At 39.1% G+C, this 17706-nt stretch overlaps 1 pseudogene across 1 annotated transcript; it reads right to left on the reverse strand.

The window, feature by feature from the left end:
* Positions 1-8091: 8091 nt before the first annotated feature.
* Positions 8092-9279, reverse strand: LOC309830528 (transcription factor IIIA-like; annotated as a pseudogene). The gene has a single exon. The product of its transcript is annotated as a transcription factor IIIA-like (transcript).
* Positions 9280-17706: the final 8427 nt, after the last annotated feature.

Raw genomic sequence — 17706 nt, forward strand, 5'->3', positions numbered from 1 at the left:
TCCTTCTCCCTTTCTGGCTGCTCCATCAGTCTGCTTTGCTGGTTCCTGCTCCTTTTTCTAACCTCTAATCACTGGAGTGCCCCAGGGCTCTGTCCTTTGCCCTCTTTGTTCTACCTCACTTCTCTGGGAATTTCATGAAGTCTCAGTCAGTCTTGGCTTTAAACCCCATCTATATGCTGATTTAATCCCCAAATTCACAGATCTAGTTAGGACCATAAAAAAATTTTTTTATTGTTTTTATTTTTTAAAATAGGAGGGGGAACTCATAAGGGTTTTTATTTACAAGCATGAAGATAAAAGGTAGCTTAAAGTTCATAAAGACCAAACCCTACAATCTATAGCCAAGGAAAGGGAGGTTCAGAGGGAGTAAGAGACTTGTCCAAGGTGAGAAAAGATTCCAACATTAGGAAAATTTTCCAAGCAAAAGCATTGCTCTCATTTTTCCAAGGGGAAAAAAAAAGCATATGTGTAAAATGATGTGTTCAGGAACAGGCAAACAAGTCTCGTTTGACATCATTTTGCACAGACATATATAGATTAAGTAACTTTCTGAATATTTTGTACCAAAAATAGATTTAGCTGGAAATGTCCAGGTAACTGGAGACTTGTAAATTTTTTTTCTTCAGTCATCTAAATGATTGCGCTAATTCTCTGCTTCACTTTAATACATGGACACCACTATACAGTACAAATTTAAAATGCTACACCTTTTAGATAGACACCTCCGTCTTTAGAAACTATTAATATTTATACTTCAATATTAAGTCTCTGGAGCCTAATCAGGTGGCAGATGGGGGGGCAGAAAGGAACATATTTGAATGTAACAGACCCACCAGCAAACTAAACCTAGAAAACCTTCTATAAAATTTGTGACTTGACTCTGAAGGGCAATTCTGACCTGCAGAGCTAATAGCTTGCAGTCAGCTCACTTGCCTGTTCTTATTACCTTAACACATCGGGAAATTTCCCAAAATTGCCATACAGGTCATTTATTCATTCTGTCACATTTGCCAAGAAATAGCATGCCTATAAAAAGAGCAAGAGAAAATATCATCCATCTCCTATCCATCACCTCCCCAAACATCCAGAATAGATTATATTCTCTTATTTTTCATGTCATTTAATAACAGTACTGGTGCATTTTAAACAGTAAAGAGCAGCATTCAACCATCTCTGGGATGGTGGGGCTACTTTGCTTCTGACATCCTGTCAGTGTATTTTAATAAAAAAGGTGATAAATGTTTAGTGTCTTTTCATCTGAAAGTGAATGCCTTGAGGGTTTTTATTCACGTTCATTTTATTCCTGAAACATTTCAAGCCTACAGACCAGAATAGAACAGAGACTCCTGTATCCCTACTACCAAGATTAAACATGTTAACTTCTTACATATTCGCTCCAACTTCTGTATCTATCCATCGATGTACCTCAGCCACTCACTCTTATTTCCTCTTCTTCCACAGAAGTAGACACTATTGCAAGGTCTTTGTGTATCATCCCCATGAATGAGGAGAAGCAGAAGAAAATAGAAGAGAAGGAGCTGGAAGAGGGAGAACAGGAGGGAAGGAGGAGATAGTGCAAAAAGAAGAGGAGGAGGTATTTTAATATTTTTCAGATGTATTACAATGAGCATATATAACTTTTGCAATGGGAAAAAAATCATTGTAAAAGTAGAAATTAAAACTACAACATTGTCTTATTTCAAGAAGTAAAGGTGGAAAATATTCTGGAAAGATTGTATTCTATCACAGTTTGGAAAAGGATGTGTGGACAGACCTGGTTTGTTCTACCTGAGCAGGGCATGTACAGAGGCAGGGCTACTCCCGCCATCCCTGAATGTGTGTCATTCCTCCATTGGTGGTGGCTGGGACCAGCACTCCCCTCCATCCTCTCAACATCCAGGTGAGTGAACTCCTGGCGTCACTCTGTTATGAAGCACACCGTCTACATCAATACTACATTGCTAAAATTCATTACAGGCCACTGTTGCTTCGATTAGGAAAATAGGACACCGTTGGCAACCATGGTGAGAGTAGTTTTTTAAAATTGGTGGGGAGGAAAGATAGTCTTGTCAACAAATGGTGTTGGAACAATCAGACAATCACAGGCAAGAGTAAAAAGGACCTTGGCCTAAACTTCACACCTTATAAAAACTTAAAATAACTCACGGATCTAAATATGAAATGCAAAACCTAGAACTTTTTGATGAAAGCGTAAGAGGAAAACTTCATGATGTGGAGTTAGGAGGAGAGTTCTTAGGCATGACACCAAAGACATGATCCCTAAGAGAATAAAATCCATAAATTGGACTTCACCAAAATTAAAACTTTTGCTCTGATGAAAAGATAAGCCACAAATCATGTACCTCACAGTGGACTTGTATTCAGAATGTGTAAAGAATTCTCTAAACTCAGCAGTAAATAAACAATCCAGTTAGAAAATAGACGAAAGATGAAGGGATATTTTGCCAGGCATATATAAATGGCAAGTAAGGACATGAAAAAATCCTCAATATCTTTAGCCATTAGGGAAATGCAAATTAAAGCTACAGGGAGATACCTCTACACACCTATTAGAATGGCTAAAATTAAAAAAATACTTATAATACCGACTATTTTTGTTACTTCTTGTGAGTAAAACTATTTCATTTATTTATTTTGGCTGCGTTGGGTCTTCATGGCTGTGCGCGGACTTTCTCTAGTTGTGGTGAGTAGGGGCTTCTCTTGTTGAAGAGCACGGGCTCTAGGTGCATGGGCTTCAGTAGTTGTGGCACATGGGCTCAGTAGTTGTGCCTTGCAGGCTTTAGAGTGCAGGCTCAATAGTTGTGGCGCATGGGGTTAGTTGCTCTATGGCATGTGGGATCTTCCCGGACCAGGGCTCGAACCCATGTCCCTTGCATTGGCAGGCGGATTCTTAATCACTGCACCACCAGAGTGAGTCAAATTATTTCAAAATACAAAGTTATTTTATAAAAAGTGGTGAGATTGCAGGGTTGATCAGGCAAACGGAGGTGAGGAAGTGGAGTCAGTGAGTGAACATCATTATGGAAAAGTATCTGACCAGCTATCTCCATGGAACATGACCCTGCAGAATGGAACATTGGCAGGCAAACACAGAGGTAGAAGAGCGGCAGACCGAACAGCAGAGCAGAGTCTTCAAGAACATGAACCCCAACTTCTTCAGGCTGACACAGACTCAAAAGTTTAAAAGCTCTATGACCTTAAGAAACAAATCTGTGCCTCAGTTTCCTCATCTGAAAACAGGAAAAACCATAGCATCCATCTTGAGGGATCATTTTGAGAATTAAATGGAAAACATTACACATATAACATGATAAGTGTTCAGTCCACCTTAACTTTTTGACTGTTATTATAATTCATCTAAATTTTGCCTAAAACTGGCTATTCTCAAACTATCTTAATTCATTTATTTTCTCTTCTCCTACCCCTTATTGTCAAAAATCTTCTCTTACTACATTTCAATCCCTCTTCCCACCTGCCTTCTCTGTGAAGACTGCTATTCTATATAATTTGTGCTTTTTAATGATTTTGATTTTTTCATTCTAAATTTAAGTATTTTTAACTTTTTCAAATGTAATGATCTAAAATGGATCTTTAGGGACTTCCCTGGTGGTCCAGTGGTTAGGACTTTGCCTTCAACTGCAAGGGGTGCAGGTTCGATCCCTGGTTGGGGAGCTAAGATCCCACATGCCTCATGGCCACAAAATCAAAATATAGAACAGAAGCAATATTGTAACAAATTCATTAAAGACTTTAAAAAATGGTCCAGATTAAAAAAATTTTTTTAAATTAAGTAAAATGGATCTTTTAAAATAAGTGCAATTTAAAAAAGAATTGTAGGGCTTGCCTGGTGGCGCAGTGGTTGAGAGTCCGCCTGCTGATGCAGGGGACACGGGTTCGTGCCCCGGTCCGGGAAGATCCCACATGCCGCGGAGCAGCTGGGCCCGTGAGCCATGGCCGCTGAGCCTGCACATCCGGAGCCGGTGCTCCGCAACAGGAGAGGCCACAGCAGTGAGAGGCCCGCGTACCGTGAAAATAAATAAATAAATAAGAATTTTATTTTATTTTTATTTTTTTAACATCTTTATTGGAGTATAATTGGAGTATAATTTACAATGATGTGTTAGTTTCTGCTGCATAACAAAGTGAATCAGCTATACATATACCTAACCCCATATCTCCTCCCTCCTGAGTCTCCCTCCCACCCTCCCTATCCCACCCCTCTAGGGGGACAAAAAGCACCAAGCTCTTCTCCCTGTGCTATGTGGCTACTTCCCACTAGCTATCTATTTTACATTGGTAGTGTATATATGTCCATGCCACTCTCTCACTTCATCCCAGCTTACCCTTCCTTCTCCCCGTGTCCTCAAGTCCATTCACTATGTCTGTGTCTTTACTCCTCTCCTGCCCCTAGGTTCTTCAGAACCTTTTTTTTTTTTAGATTCCATATTTTGTGTTAGCATATGGTATTTGTTTTTCTCTTTCTGACTTACCTCACTCTGTATGACAGACTCTAGGTCCATCCACCTCACTACAGATAACTCAATTTCATTTCTTTTTATGGCTGAGTAAAATTCCATTGTATATATGTGCCACATCTTCTTTATCCATTCATCTGTTGATGGACACTTAGGTTGCTTCCATGTCCTGGCTATTGTAAATAGAGCTGCAGTGAACAATTTGGTACATGACTCTTTTTTAATTATGGTTTTCTCAGGGTATATGCCCCGTAGTGTGGCTGCTGTGTCATCTGGTAGTTCTATTTTTAGTTTTTTGAGGAATCTCCATACTGTTCTCCATAGTGGCTGTACCAATTTACATTCTCACCAACACTGTAAGAAGGTTCCCTTTTCTCCACACCCTCTACAGCATTTATTGTTTGTAGATTTTTGGATAATGGCCATTCTGACTGGGGTGAGGTGATATCTCACTGTACTTTTGATTTGCATTTCTCTGATGATTAGTGAAGTTGAGCATCCTTTCATGTGTTTGTTGGCAGTCTGTATATCTTCTTTGGAGAAACGTCTATTTAGGTCTTTTGCCCATTTTTGGATTGGGTTGCTTGTCTTTTTGATATTGAGCTGCATGAGCTGCTGGTATATTTTGGAGATTAGTCCTTTGTCAGTTGCTTCGTTTGCAAATATTTTCTCCCATTCTGAGGGTTGTCTTTTCACCTTGTTTATGGTTTCCTTTGCTGTGCAAAAGCTTTAAAGTTTCATTAGGTATCATTTGTTTATTTTTGTTTTTATTTCCATTTCCCTAAGAGGTGGGTCAAAAAGGATCTTACTGTGATTTATGTCATAGAGTACTCTGCCTATATTTTACTCTAAGAGTTTTATAGTGTCTGGCCTTACATTTAGGTCTTGAATCCATTTTGAGTTTATTTTTATGTATGGTGTTAGGGAGTGTTCTAATTTCATTCTTTTACATGTAGCTGTCCAGTTTTCCCAGCACCACTTATTGAAGAGACTGTCTTTTCTCCATTGTATATTCTTGCCTCCTTTATCAAAGATAAGGTGACCATAGGTGCATGGGTTTATCTTTGGGCTTTCTATCCTGTTCCATTGATCTATATTTCTGTTTTTGTGCCAGTACCATACTGTCTTGATTCCTGTAGCTTTGTAGTATAGTCTGAAGTAAGGGAGCCTGATTCCTCCAGCTCATTTTTCTTTCTCAAGACTGCTTTCACTATGTGGGGTCTTTTGTGTTTCCATACAAATTGTGAAATATTTTGTTCTAGTTCTGTTAAAAATGCCATTGGTAGTTTGATACAGATTGTATTGAATATGTAGATTGCTTTGGGTAGTATAGTCATTTTCACAACATTGATTCTTCCAATCCAAGAACATGGTATATATCTCCATCTGTTGGTATCATCTTTAATTTCTTTAATCAGTGTCTTATAGTTTTCTGCATACAGGTCTTTTGTCTCCTTAGGTAGGTTTATTCCTAGGTATTTTATTCTTTTTGTTGCAATGGTGAATGGGATTGTTTCCTTAATTTCTCTTTCTGATCTTTTGTTATTAGTGTATAGGAATGCAAGAGATTTCTGTGCATTAATTTTGTATCCTGCTACTTTACCAAATTCATTGATTAGCTCTAGTAGTTTTCTGGTAGCATCTTTAGGATTCTCTATCTGTAGTATCATGTCATCTGCAAACAGTGATAATTTTACTTCTTTTCCAATTTGGATTCCTTTTATTTCTTTTTCTTCTCTGACTGCTGTAGCAAAAACTTCCAAAACTACATTGAATAATAGTGGTGAGAGTGAGCAACCTTGTCTTATTCCTGATCTTAGTGGAAATGGTTTCTCTTTTTCACCATTGAGAATGATGTTGGCTGTGGATTTGTCATATATGGCCTTTTTTATGTTGAGGTAACTTCCCTCTATGCCTACTTTCTGGAGGCTTTTTATCATAAATCATTGTTGAATTTTGTCAAAAGCTATTTCTGCATCTATCGAGATGATCATATGGTTTTTCTCCTTCAATTTGTTAATATGGTTTATCACATTGATTGATTTGTGTATATTGAAGAATCCTTGCATTCCTGGGATAAACCCCACTTGATCATGCTGTATGATCCTTTTAATGTGCTTTGGGTTCTGTTTGCTAGTATTTTGTTGAGGATTTTTGCATCTATTTTCATCACAGATATAGGCCTGTAGTTTTCTTTTTTTTTTGGCATCTTTGTCTGGTTTTGGTATCAGGATGATGGTGGCCTTGTAGAATGAGTTTGAGAGTGTCCCTCCCTCTGCTATACTTTGGAAGAGCTTGAGAAGAATAGGTGTTTTCTCTTCTCTAAATATTTGATAGAATTCGCCTGTGAAGCCATCTGGTCCTGGGCTTTTGTTTGTTGGAAGATTTTAAATCACAGTTTCAATTTCAGTGCTTGTGATTGGTCTGTTTATATTTTCTATTTCTTCCTGGTTCAGTTTCAGAAGGTTGTGCTTTTCTAAAAATTTGTCCATTTCTTCCAGGTTGTCCATTTTATTGGCATATAGTTGCTTGTAGTAATCTCTCATGATCCTTTGTATTGCTGTAGTGTCAGTTGTTACTTCTCCTTTTTCATTTCTAATTCTATTGATCTGAGTCTTCTCCCTTTTTTCTTCGTGAGTCTAGCTAATGGTTTATCAATTTTGTTTATCTTCTCAAAGAACCAGCTTTTAGCTTTATTGATCTTAGCTATTGTTTCCTTCATTTCTTTTTCATTTATTTCTGATCTGATCTTTATGATTTCTTTCCTTCTGCTAACTTTGGGGTTTTTTGTTCTTCTTTCTCTAATTGCTTTAGGCATAAGTTTAGGTTGTTTATTTGAGATGTTTCTTGTTTCTTGAGGTAGGATTGTATTGCTATAAACTTCCCTCTTAGAACTGCTTTTGCTGCATCCCATAGGTTTTGGGTCATCGTGTTTTCATTGTCATTTGTTTCTAGGGTTTTTTTTGATTTCCTCTTTGACTTCTTCAGTGATCTCTTGGTTGTTTAGTAGCATATTGTTTAGCCTCCATGTGTTTGTGTTTTTTATGTTTTTTTTCTGTGTAACTGATTTCTAATCTCATAGCATTGTGATCAGAAAAGATACTTGATATGATTTCAATTTTCTTAAATTAACCAAGGCTTGATTTGTGACCCAAGATGTGATCTATCTTGGAGAATGTTCCATGAGCACTTGAGAAGAAAGTGTGTTCTGTTGTTTTTGGATGAAATGTCCTATAAATATCAATTAAGTCCATCTTGTTTAATATATCATTTAAAGCTTGTGTTTCCTTATTTATTTTCATTTTGGATGATCTGTCCATTGGTGAAAGTGGGGTGTTAAAGTCCCCTACTACTATTGTGTTACTGTTGATTTCCCTTTTTATGGCTGTTAGCATTTGCCTTATGTATTTAAGTGTTCCTATGTTGGGTGCATAAATATTTACAATTGTTATATCTTCTTGGATTTATCCTTTGATCATTATGTAGTTTCCTTTTTTGTCTCTTGTAATAGTCTTTATTTTGAAGTCTATTTTGTCTGATATGAGAATTGCTACTCTACTTTTTTTTTTTTCCCTAATGCTCTGCACCAGTGATTTTAATAAAAACGTGCTTCTGAGAGAAAATAACTGAGCTGGCTGGTCTGCAGTCCTTCAAACAAAACAGCCTGGTGTGTAGCTGAGGCCAGCGTCACCACAGCATAGGGCACCTTGCTCTCAGTGCAGTTCAGCGACTCCCCATTTCTGGACAAAGACACACCCGGACCTGTTTCCTTTTAGGAGGGGTGTACCCACTGAGCCGAGAGGCCAGACTCCATTTTTCACGAGATGGTCTCACTTTGAGCTTCATTTTCTTCTTTTCAGGGTCATGCACAACAGCTTGACTGCTGAGGCTCTGCTTCCTGGCAGATGTCTTGCCACAACCAGTGTGCTCACACACGAACGGGTGCTACTTCTTGTGGAACGAGAGGATGTGGCTCTGGAGGTTGAACCTGGTGGTTTAGGTGCAGCCACAGCCTTCCGCGGGGCACCGACACACACCCCTCTCTGGGGCATGAATTCTCATGTGCTGCTTCAGGAAATCCTTGCGTTTAAATATTTTCTGGCATACGTCACGTTATGTCCTCTTTATGGGTTTCTCTCACATGTTCCAGAAGCTCTGTCCATGTTTTTGCCACAAAAGAACAGTCTTTTTGACATATATAGCCCTCGTGGACCTTCCCATGTCACTTCAGACTGCTGGGGGAAGCAAAGTTTTTTCCACATCCTTTGTGGGTACACCTGAACAGCTGTTCATTGGTGTGCTGGCACTGATGGATTTTCAGCTGCTGATGCTTCTTAAAGGTCTTCTTACAACCGTAAAACTGCATACATATTGTTTTTGCTGGTTTTCATGTTTGCTTTCAAAATGTTTCTTCAAGTTTGATTTTGTGTTGAATTTTTGATCACAGCCGCTAGCTGTACAAAGGGCTTTTCTCCAGTGTGAACAGGGCTTGGCGGGTGAGGTCATAGTCCCTGACGAAGGTCTTGGCACACCCTTCATGGTCACAAACAAACAGTCCCTCCCCCGTGTTCTTGCACAGGTGTGCGTCTAGTTTCCTGGCCTTGTTGTAATTGGCGCTGCAGTCGGGGAAGAAGCGGATGAACCTCTGAGGGGGCTCCGGGAGCTCCGGGGCTAGGCTCTCGCTGGCCACGAGGACCACGTCGGCAATGGTCAGGGATGACACTGCCTCAGCAACCGAGTCAGTCTGGCTCCAGGATGCCTGGTGCCAGACACTCGGCCACATGCTGAGCCACATGCTGTGAATTGATGCTGACCATCTGCTCCAGGAGATCCTATGCATGACCCCACTGCACTTCCGGGAGTGCGGCCCTGGTGGAGTGGGGTGGGGCCTGAGTGCCCAGTCCAGCTTTCTTTTGATTTACATTTGCATGGAATATATTTTTCCATCCCCTCACTTTCAGTCTGTATGTGTCCCTAGGTCTGAAGTGGGTCTCTTGTAGACAGCATATGTATGGGTCTTGTTTGGTATCCATTCAGCCAGTCTTTATCTTTTGGTTGGAGCATTTAATCCATTTACATTTAAGGTAGTTATTGATATGTATGTTCCTATTACCATTTCTTAATTGTTTTGGGTTTGTTATTGTAATCTTTTCCTTCTCTTGTGTTTCCTCCCTGGAGAAGTTCCTTTAGCATTTGTTGTAGAGCTGGTTTGGTGGTGCTGAATTCTCTTAGCTTTTGCTTGTCTGTAAAGCTTTTGATTTCTCTGTCAAATCTGAATGAGATCCTTGACAGGTAGAGTAATCTTTGTTGTAGCTTTTTCCCTTTCATCACTTTAAATATGTCCTGCCGCTCCCTTCTGGCTTGCAGAGTTTCTGCTGAAAGATCAGCTGTTAACCTTATGGGGATTCCCTTGTATGTTAATTGTTGCTTTTCGCTTGCTGATTTTAACATTTTTTTTGTGTGTATTTAATTTTTTTTTTTTTTTTGCGGTACACGGGCCTCTCACTGTTGTGGCCTCTCCCATTGTGGAGTACAGGCTCTGGATGCGCAGGCCCAGCGGCCATGGCTCACAGGCCCAGCCGCTCCATGGCATGTGGGATCTTCCCAGACCAGGGCACAAACCCATGTCCCCTGCATCAGCAGGCGGACTTTCAACCACTGTGCCACCAGGGAAGCCCTGTATTTAATTTTTGATAGTTTGATTAATATGTGTCTTGGCATGTTTCTCCTTGGATTTATCCTGTATGGGACTCTCTGTGCTTCCCGGACTTGATTGACATTTCCTTACCCATATTAGGGAAGTTTTCAACAATAATCTCTTCAAATATTTTCTCAGTCCCTTTCTTTTTCTCTTCTTCTTCTGGGACCCCTATATTTCAAATGTTGGTGTGTTTAATGTTGTCCCAGAGGTCTCTGAGATTGTCCTCAATTCTTTTCCTTCTTTTTTCTTTATTCTGCTCTGCAGTAGTTATTTCCATTATTTCATCTTCCAGGTCACTTATCCGTTCTTCTGCCTCAGTTATTCTGCTATTGATTCCTTCTAGAGAATTTTTTATTTCATTTATTGTGTTGTTCATCATTATTTGTTTGCCCTTTAGTTCTTCTAGGTCCTTGTTAAACATTTCTTGTATTTTCTCCATTCTGTTTCCAAGATTTTGGATCATCTTCACTATCATTACTCTGAATTCTTTTTCAGGTAGACTGCCTATTTCCTCTTCATTTGTTTGGTTGGGTGGGTTTTTACCTTGCTCCTTCATCTGCTGTATATTTCTCTGTCTTCTCATTTTGCTTAACTTACTGTATTTGGTGTCTCCGTTTTGCAGGCTGCAGGTTTGTAGTTCCCATTGTATTTCGTGTCTGCTCCCAGTAGCTAATGTTGGTTCAGTGGGTTGTGTAGGCTTCCTGGTGGAGGGGACTGGTGCCTGTGTTCTGGTGGATGAGGCTGGATCTTGTCTTTCTGGTGGGCAGGATCACATCCAGTGGTGTGTTTTGGGGTGTCTGTGAACTTATTATGATTTTAGGCAGCCTCTCTGCTAATGGGTGGGGCTGTGTTCCTGTCTTGCTAGTTGTTTGGCATAGGGTGTACAGCACTGTAGCTTGCTGGTTGTTGAGTGGAGCTGGGTCTTAGCGTTGAGGTGGAGATCTCTGGGAGAGCTTTTGCCATTTGATATTATGTGGGGCTGGGAGGTCTCTGGTGGACCAATGTCCTGAACTCAGCTCTCCCACCTCAGAGGCTCAGGCCTGACACCCGGCCAGAGCACTGAGACCGTGTCAGCCACACGGCTCAGAAGAAAAGGGAGGAAAGAAAGAAAGAAAGAAAGAAAGAAAGAAAGAAAGAAAGAGAGAGAGAGAGAGAGGGAGGGAGGGAGGGAGGGAGGGAGGGAGGAAGGAAGGAAAGGAAGGAAGGAATGAAGACATATAAATAAAATAAAGTTATTAAAATAGAAAAAATTACTAAGAATAAAAAATCAAAAAGTAATTTAAAAAAGAACGAAAGAAAGAAGAGAGCAACCGAACCAAAAAACAAAACCACCAATGATAACAAGCGCTAAAAACTATACAAAAAGAAAAAAAACGGACAGACTGAACCCTAGGCAAATGGCAAAAGCAAAGCTATACAGACAAAATCACACAAAGAAGCATATACATACACACTCACAAAAAGAGAAAAAGGAAAATATGTATATATATAAAGATAAACAAAGGAAGAGAGCAACCAAATCAATAAACAAATCTACCAATGATAATAAGCTCTAAATACTAAACTAAGATAAACATAAAACCAGAAACAAATTAGATGCAGAAAGCAAACCCAATTCTACAGTTGCTCCCAAAGTCCACCACCTCAATTTTGGGATGATTCGTTGTCTATTCAGGTATTCCACAGATTCAGGGTACCTTAAGTTGATTATGGAGATTTAATCTGCTGCTCCTGAGGCTGCTGGGAGAAATTTCCCTTTCTCTTCTTTGTTCGCACAGCTCCTGGGGTTCAGCTTTGGATTTGGCCCTGCCTCTGCGTGTAGGTTGCCTGAGGGCGTATTTTGGGAAGTCTTCTGCCCACATTCAGTAGGTGTTCTGTAGGAGTTGTTCCACATGTAGATGTATATCTGATGTATTTGTGGAGAGGAAGATGATCTCCATGTCTTACTCCTCCTCCATCTTGAAAGTGCCCTAACAGAGAATTTTAAACAAACTATATTACTTTATTACATATCTGTGGATGAATCCACATAAAACTGGTACATTTAGAGTTACCAAACAGTTATAAATGTAATGAAAGAAGAAATGTTTACCTGAGATAATTACACTGCGAGGAAACAGATTTGATAATTGTGTGCTGACTTTTTCTGTAGGAGGTGAAATTATTTTCTTGGTCCTTCAGGGAGTCACTCTTCTTATTAACAAAGAGCATGCCTTTTTTTCCCCAAAGCCCCACATCCTTAGGAACCATTAAGCGTGATTTAAGTTGTCAGCAGATTAATTCGAACTTTTTACCAATAAACTATTCACATTTTTTCCTCCAATAATGAGTGATGGAATATGAAGGATGTGTGGAGTGTATTCACATTTGATAGTCATTTTTATCAGAACACTGCCAGCACATATTCTTAAACATTTATCACTGGACTACATTAAAATTTGTAGCAGACAAAAGAAATGAGAGGAGAATCATTATCTAAATTCCTAAAATACAGAATGATGTGGCTATGACCTTTAATTAATATAATGCTTTATACACAAGAAAGTCTGTCATACATGCCTTATATTGTATAAATGTTTATTTTAAATCAACATTAAAAGCCATGAGTATGTAAGATGCTGAGTCACACATATTTAAAGCTTTTGATCTTTGACCTGGAGAAGACCACATTCCAAATGACAGATGCCCTGAAATATGCATACAATATGAAAAGACAGCAGCATATCGTCACGTTGTACTTTTCCTCATACCTTGTAGACTTTCTTCATTGCCACCTTCTCTTAAGCAAAAATAACTAGCTGTTCCAAAACATGGGCTGGTTTTATAAAATGATCTTTCATCTCTTCAAGGAAGATGAACTATGATCTCAACTGACCTCAAGAACATTACCGCAGAGCTACCAGCCACTCAAGCAGACCGACTCTGGAGATTATTGAAAGATGTATGGATAAAGCCTTTTATTTTCCTTAAGTGAATCCACTACTCCTCAAAGTTTGGGGTTTGGATGAATAAGTCCAGGGGCTGCTACTACTGTCTGGAAGGAAAATACAGCGTATTAAAGAATGTCTATCAGGTTATCTTGCAAATCAGATCCCTTTCCAATCTAAAAATGTGGTATTGAGCTTGTAGAGACTCATGTTTAAATAAAAAGTTTTTCCTTAAAAAAAAAAAGCTTAAGACAAATTACTTTTAAAATGTAAATACTTATTGATTCTCTTTATCAGTGACTGTTGTGTTGTCCTACATTAGGTACTTTTTTTCACTCCAACCAATTTATTCTACTCAGAATAACAGACTCATCAATCAAACAGTTTGTCTCTCTCCTGCCCTGAATGTGCTGATTGACCTGTTTTCTTCTAACAGGTAGTCAAGGCACAAATACAGATTATGGTCTGGGTTTTGCTTCTGCCTTAAAAAAAATTCACACCAAGCAAGATAACTGAAAGAAATGTTAGCTTTTCTGCCAGATCACGTTGAGCTTTGTTTATTGCTCTTTTGAAAGCATATTACACAGGACTCATTTGCTCCCCACTTTCTAAGCAGTTCTATGGAGGATGACAGAGTGGGTAAGCCTCAGATCCGGCTTCCGTTCAGGAGAGGGTTTAGGGAGGCTGTGGTGACAGTGCAGAGAAGTTCCTCCAGGCTGGCTGCCCGCCTACTTAATACCATGACACACAGAGCTGGACAGGACTACTGACTCTCCAGTGATTCCACACAGTGGATAATGAAGCAGCTCTATTTACTGACTACTAGGCAACTAGGCCAGGACAATCAACTGTAATCACAGCTAATGGCTCACATAAATTGGATCATGCAGACCAAGGATCTAGCAGAAACTCAACTCCTTTCCTAGAATTTATTTTGCTGTGTATCAAGTGTTCGTAGGGATCTCCACCCCATACCTGCAGCCACGTAGAGAAGCTGTGAAGAGGAGACCAGCTTTCTTCCACATGGGAGCACTGCCTGCCTAAGAGGATTCCATTTGGGATGAATCTTTCTAGCAGCCTTCACATTGTACAGGACCACTCAGAAACTCTTCTCAGGGGTTACCATTCACTCTTATAACCATGTGTGGCCTATAATTTCTTTCAGCAGCCAATAGTTTCATTCAGGACCTAGTTTTATGGTAGAGTCACTAGCCCCATCGTTGAAGTCTCTCTACAAAGGTCTGAAGGATCCCCATCGTTTTATAACTAACTGAGTTGAGTTTTGTCTCATATTGGTCCATAAGCCTGCTGTAGGCAGCAGCTATGGAACTTGACTTTGTATTACCCATAGTGCCCAGAAGAAGGCTTTGCACACAACAGATGCCAACTGACGTTATAGATTTCAGTAAATTAAAAACCTAATGCTTGAGTGCAAATTGCTAAGTAAGAGTGCAAATTGCTAAGTGATTTTGGAAATCAGAAGAACCGGTTCTGCTTTTCCTACACACAGAAAAATTATTTGTATTGTTAGGGCTATTACTTTATCCAAATACCTAACTGCAATTAATTACACTTCCTTATGATATCTTCAGAATATGTATGTAATTAGAAAGTGGCTCGGACAGAAAATGTTGTTTAAAAAGTTTTATTGACAACTGATATTATGTTCCTTGCTTTTGACTTTGGTGTTTACAAAATTTTAGGTAACCAGGTGTTTACAAAATTTTAGATAACCAGAAGTTTCATTATGGGCATCACCTTAACACAAGACCAGCCCTGGCTCATGTATTATCGGTAATAATTTGCTTTAATCTCTACCAAACATGTTCCTTAAAAAAAAAAACTTAATTCAATAATGCTAAATATTAAAATAAAACTTTCCTATTTCCATTGTTACAATCACATGGTACCAGAAGGGTCTCAACCCTCAGTGCTAGTTCATTTACTTATTCTAAAATAAGTGTATTAATGCCCAGCAGTGCTAATCCTCTCCGAACAAATCACCATCTGTCTATATACACATGACTCATATTCTTTCCTTTCTCTAGTGATCCAAGAAACATGTTTATTCTATTCCTTTACATCTACATCTGGGAGTCTTATTAGTAGAAGTAAAAATAAATAACTTAGCTTAGCAAATCTGCCCTCTCCTGCAAATTCACAGTTACTATCCAGCACTCTGAAAATGCCTCATAGTTATTTTAAAAGGTTTGGCAATTTTGGAAATTTTAATTAGTTTTTTTGATCTTTAACTATTCTTATTTATATAAATACCTAACATTAAATTAGAGCAAATATCTTAAGTGGGAAAAAATAGCATAAGGGATGCTAGTGAGTACCCCATTAATATCCCTCGACCTTACTGCTTTGTGCATGTGTCCAGCACCTGTGTTCCTTTCCCTAAGGGCTTTTTCTAGCCACTATGCAGCAGGTCAAAAATGCCAGGGAATTAACCTCTCTCTACAGGAGCTCTCCACTAATGTGGAAGGGAATTAGTAAATAAATACTCCAGATCCCTTACACTGGAGGGGAGCAGATAACACGGAGGTGTGTGTTCTACATAAGCTCCCAAAGGACACCCCCCCCCCGCCCGGTGGGATTGCACCCAGTAGCCCACAGTGGTACCTGGCCGGACAATGTACCTTTTTATTGGCTGTCATCCCTCCCTGTCTTACTGCCCAATTCTCCTACTGAGGTTTGCTTCACCTCCCAAATAAACTTTTTGCATTCAATCTTTTTCTAATAGTCTACTTCTGTGAAAGCTTAAATTAAGACAGTTAGTGAGATAAGAGGTTCTGAGAAGCAGATCTTCAGGCTGGGACTTTAGAACTGAATGACTTACCAGCCAAAAGACAATGAGGGGTCCATTTCTTGTGGCCATTGGAGTGATAACAATCCCAGACATGCTGTGGCAACCCAATTAATAAGCCACTCAGCAAGAATGAACTGGGGCATGATACAGATGGAAGAGGATGTATTGGATGATGCAGTAACTCCAGCATTTAGAAGATTTGAGGGTAACAGTGATTAAGAATGACGAAATCGGCTTGTTGTTGTTAAGTGCAATTGAAGCTCTGAAGGAAGAAAAAGACAGGCAGACTCATGCTCCTACCAACTCAGCTCCTGTATTCCTTTGCCTGAGAGCATTCTTGGCCACTGAAGCCATTTTGCCCTTGTGTGCAGTAGACTTAAAGTGCTGGGAATTAATGACCTCCAGGAACAGCATTCAACCCATGAGCAACAGGTATTGGTGTATAAATACCCCAGCTCCCTCACCCTTAGAATAGATGACTCTGAGATGCATGTTCTACACTGGTTCCCAGAGCTTCCTCATTGGCATTAAACTCCAGTAGCCCACAGTGATAACTGGATTGATGATACACTTCTTAATAGTTGACTTCATTCTCTGTCTCCCTTCCCAGTTTGCTTTACATCCTACTTAATCTCCAGTCCTAGTCTCAGGGTCTGCTTTGGGGGACATCCAGATTAAATCAAATGGTCTTATCCATCATTAATATGACTTCAGTGTTGCACCTAAAGAACCAGGCAAAGCCATGAGGAATATGCAGAATCCAATCAGATATTATTTAAATATTTATAAAAGTTTGGGCCCTATCAGGTTAGAAAAATATGAGACAAATTCAGAATAGACTCAAGGGATAAAGAGATTAGTTGACTCCTATTAATTGGTAAAGCAACTGCAAGGAGGAAGAATTGGATTTTGTATAAACTGAATTGGGACTTGAGTGGGCTGAGATACTACTCTTGTCAGGACCTGTTAAAGCCACTATACACAGGGCTCACGCTGCCCCGAGGCCTTGGCAGTGTCTCAGGACAACAACCATCCTATGATCCAAACAAAATTACATCAGATATGCAACCTTGTCCATCTAAGAAAGTCTTAGTAGAGTAACCTCAATTTACTGGCTTGAAATTTTTCTCTTTGTTCCCCACCCACCGCCCCAGGAAAAACTTTTAGATTAAGGGAGGAAGGTGAAAAGGTAAATTCAATATATAATATGCTTGCGCTAAATGTTAGAAAAAACATATGTGTAATTGGCATTGAGTGTAATAATGGAAAATAAAGGATCAGTCAAATGAATCTTGTGATTCCTATTTTAAACGTGCACTTAGGTAATTCATTCAGACTTGTGATTTTAAATAGAAATATATAAAAGAATTATGGACTTTTAAGTAGTATTGTAACATTCAGAATAAGTAATATGTTTAGAATCCTCATGTTTGTAAATATAATTTAATAGATTTTAAGAATAATTTAAATGCCTGGGAAGGTGTTTGTTCTGATAATTTAACTGATTTTAAAAAATTAAATATATTAAATTTATGTATACTCCTTAGAATTATTTTTTTAAATAGACTAGATTTATAAGCAGAATAATTGTATTTATAAGTTCAAATTTTAAAATGAAGGAAAAACTGGGGTTTGAATTTGCAACTTTCATAAATCAAATATTACGTTTTACAAATCAAAGCAAGTATAAATTGTCCTGCTCTCAAAGACAACCAAAAGACTCACCCTTTCAAGAGTGGGATGCCGTGAAACCATGTTTATAACCACTAT

This window comes from Grampus griseus (assembly GCF_964374135.1).
Source record: "Grampus griseus genome assembly, chromosome: 12".
Classification (NCBI taxonomy): domain Eukaryota; kingdom Metazoa; phylum Chordata; class Mammalia; order Artiodactyla; family Delphinidae; genus Grampus; species Grampus griseus.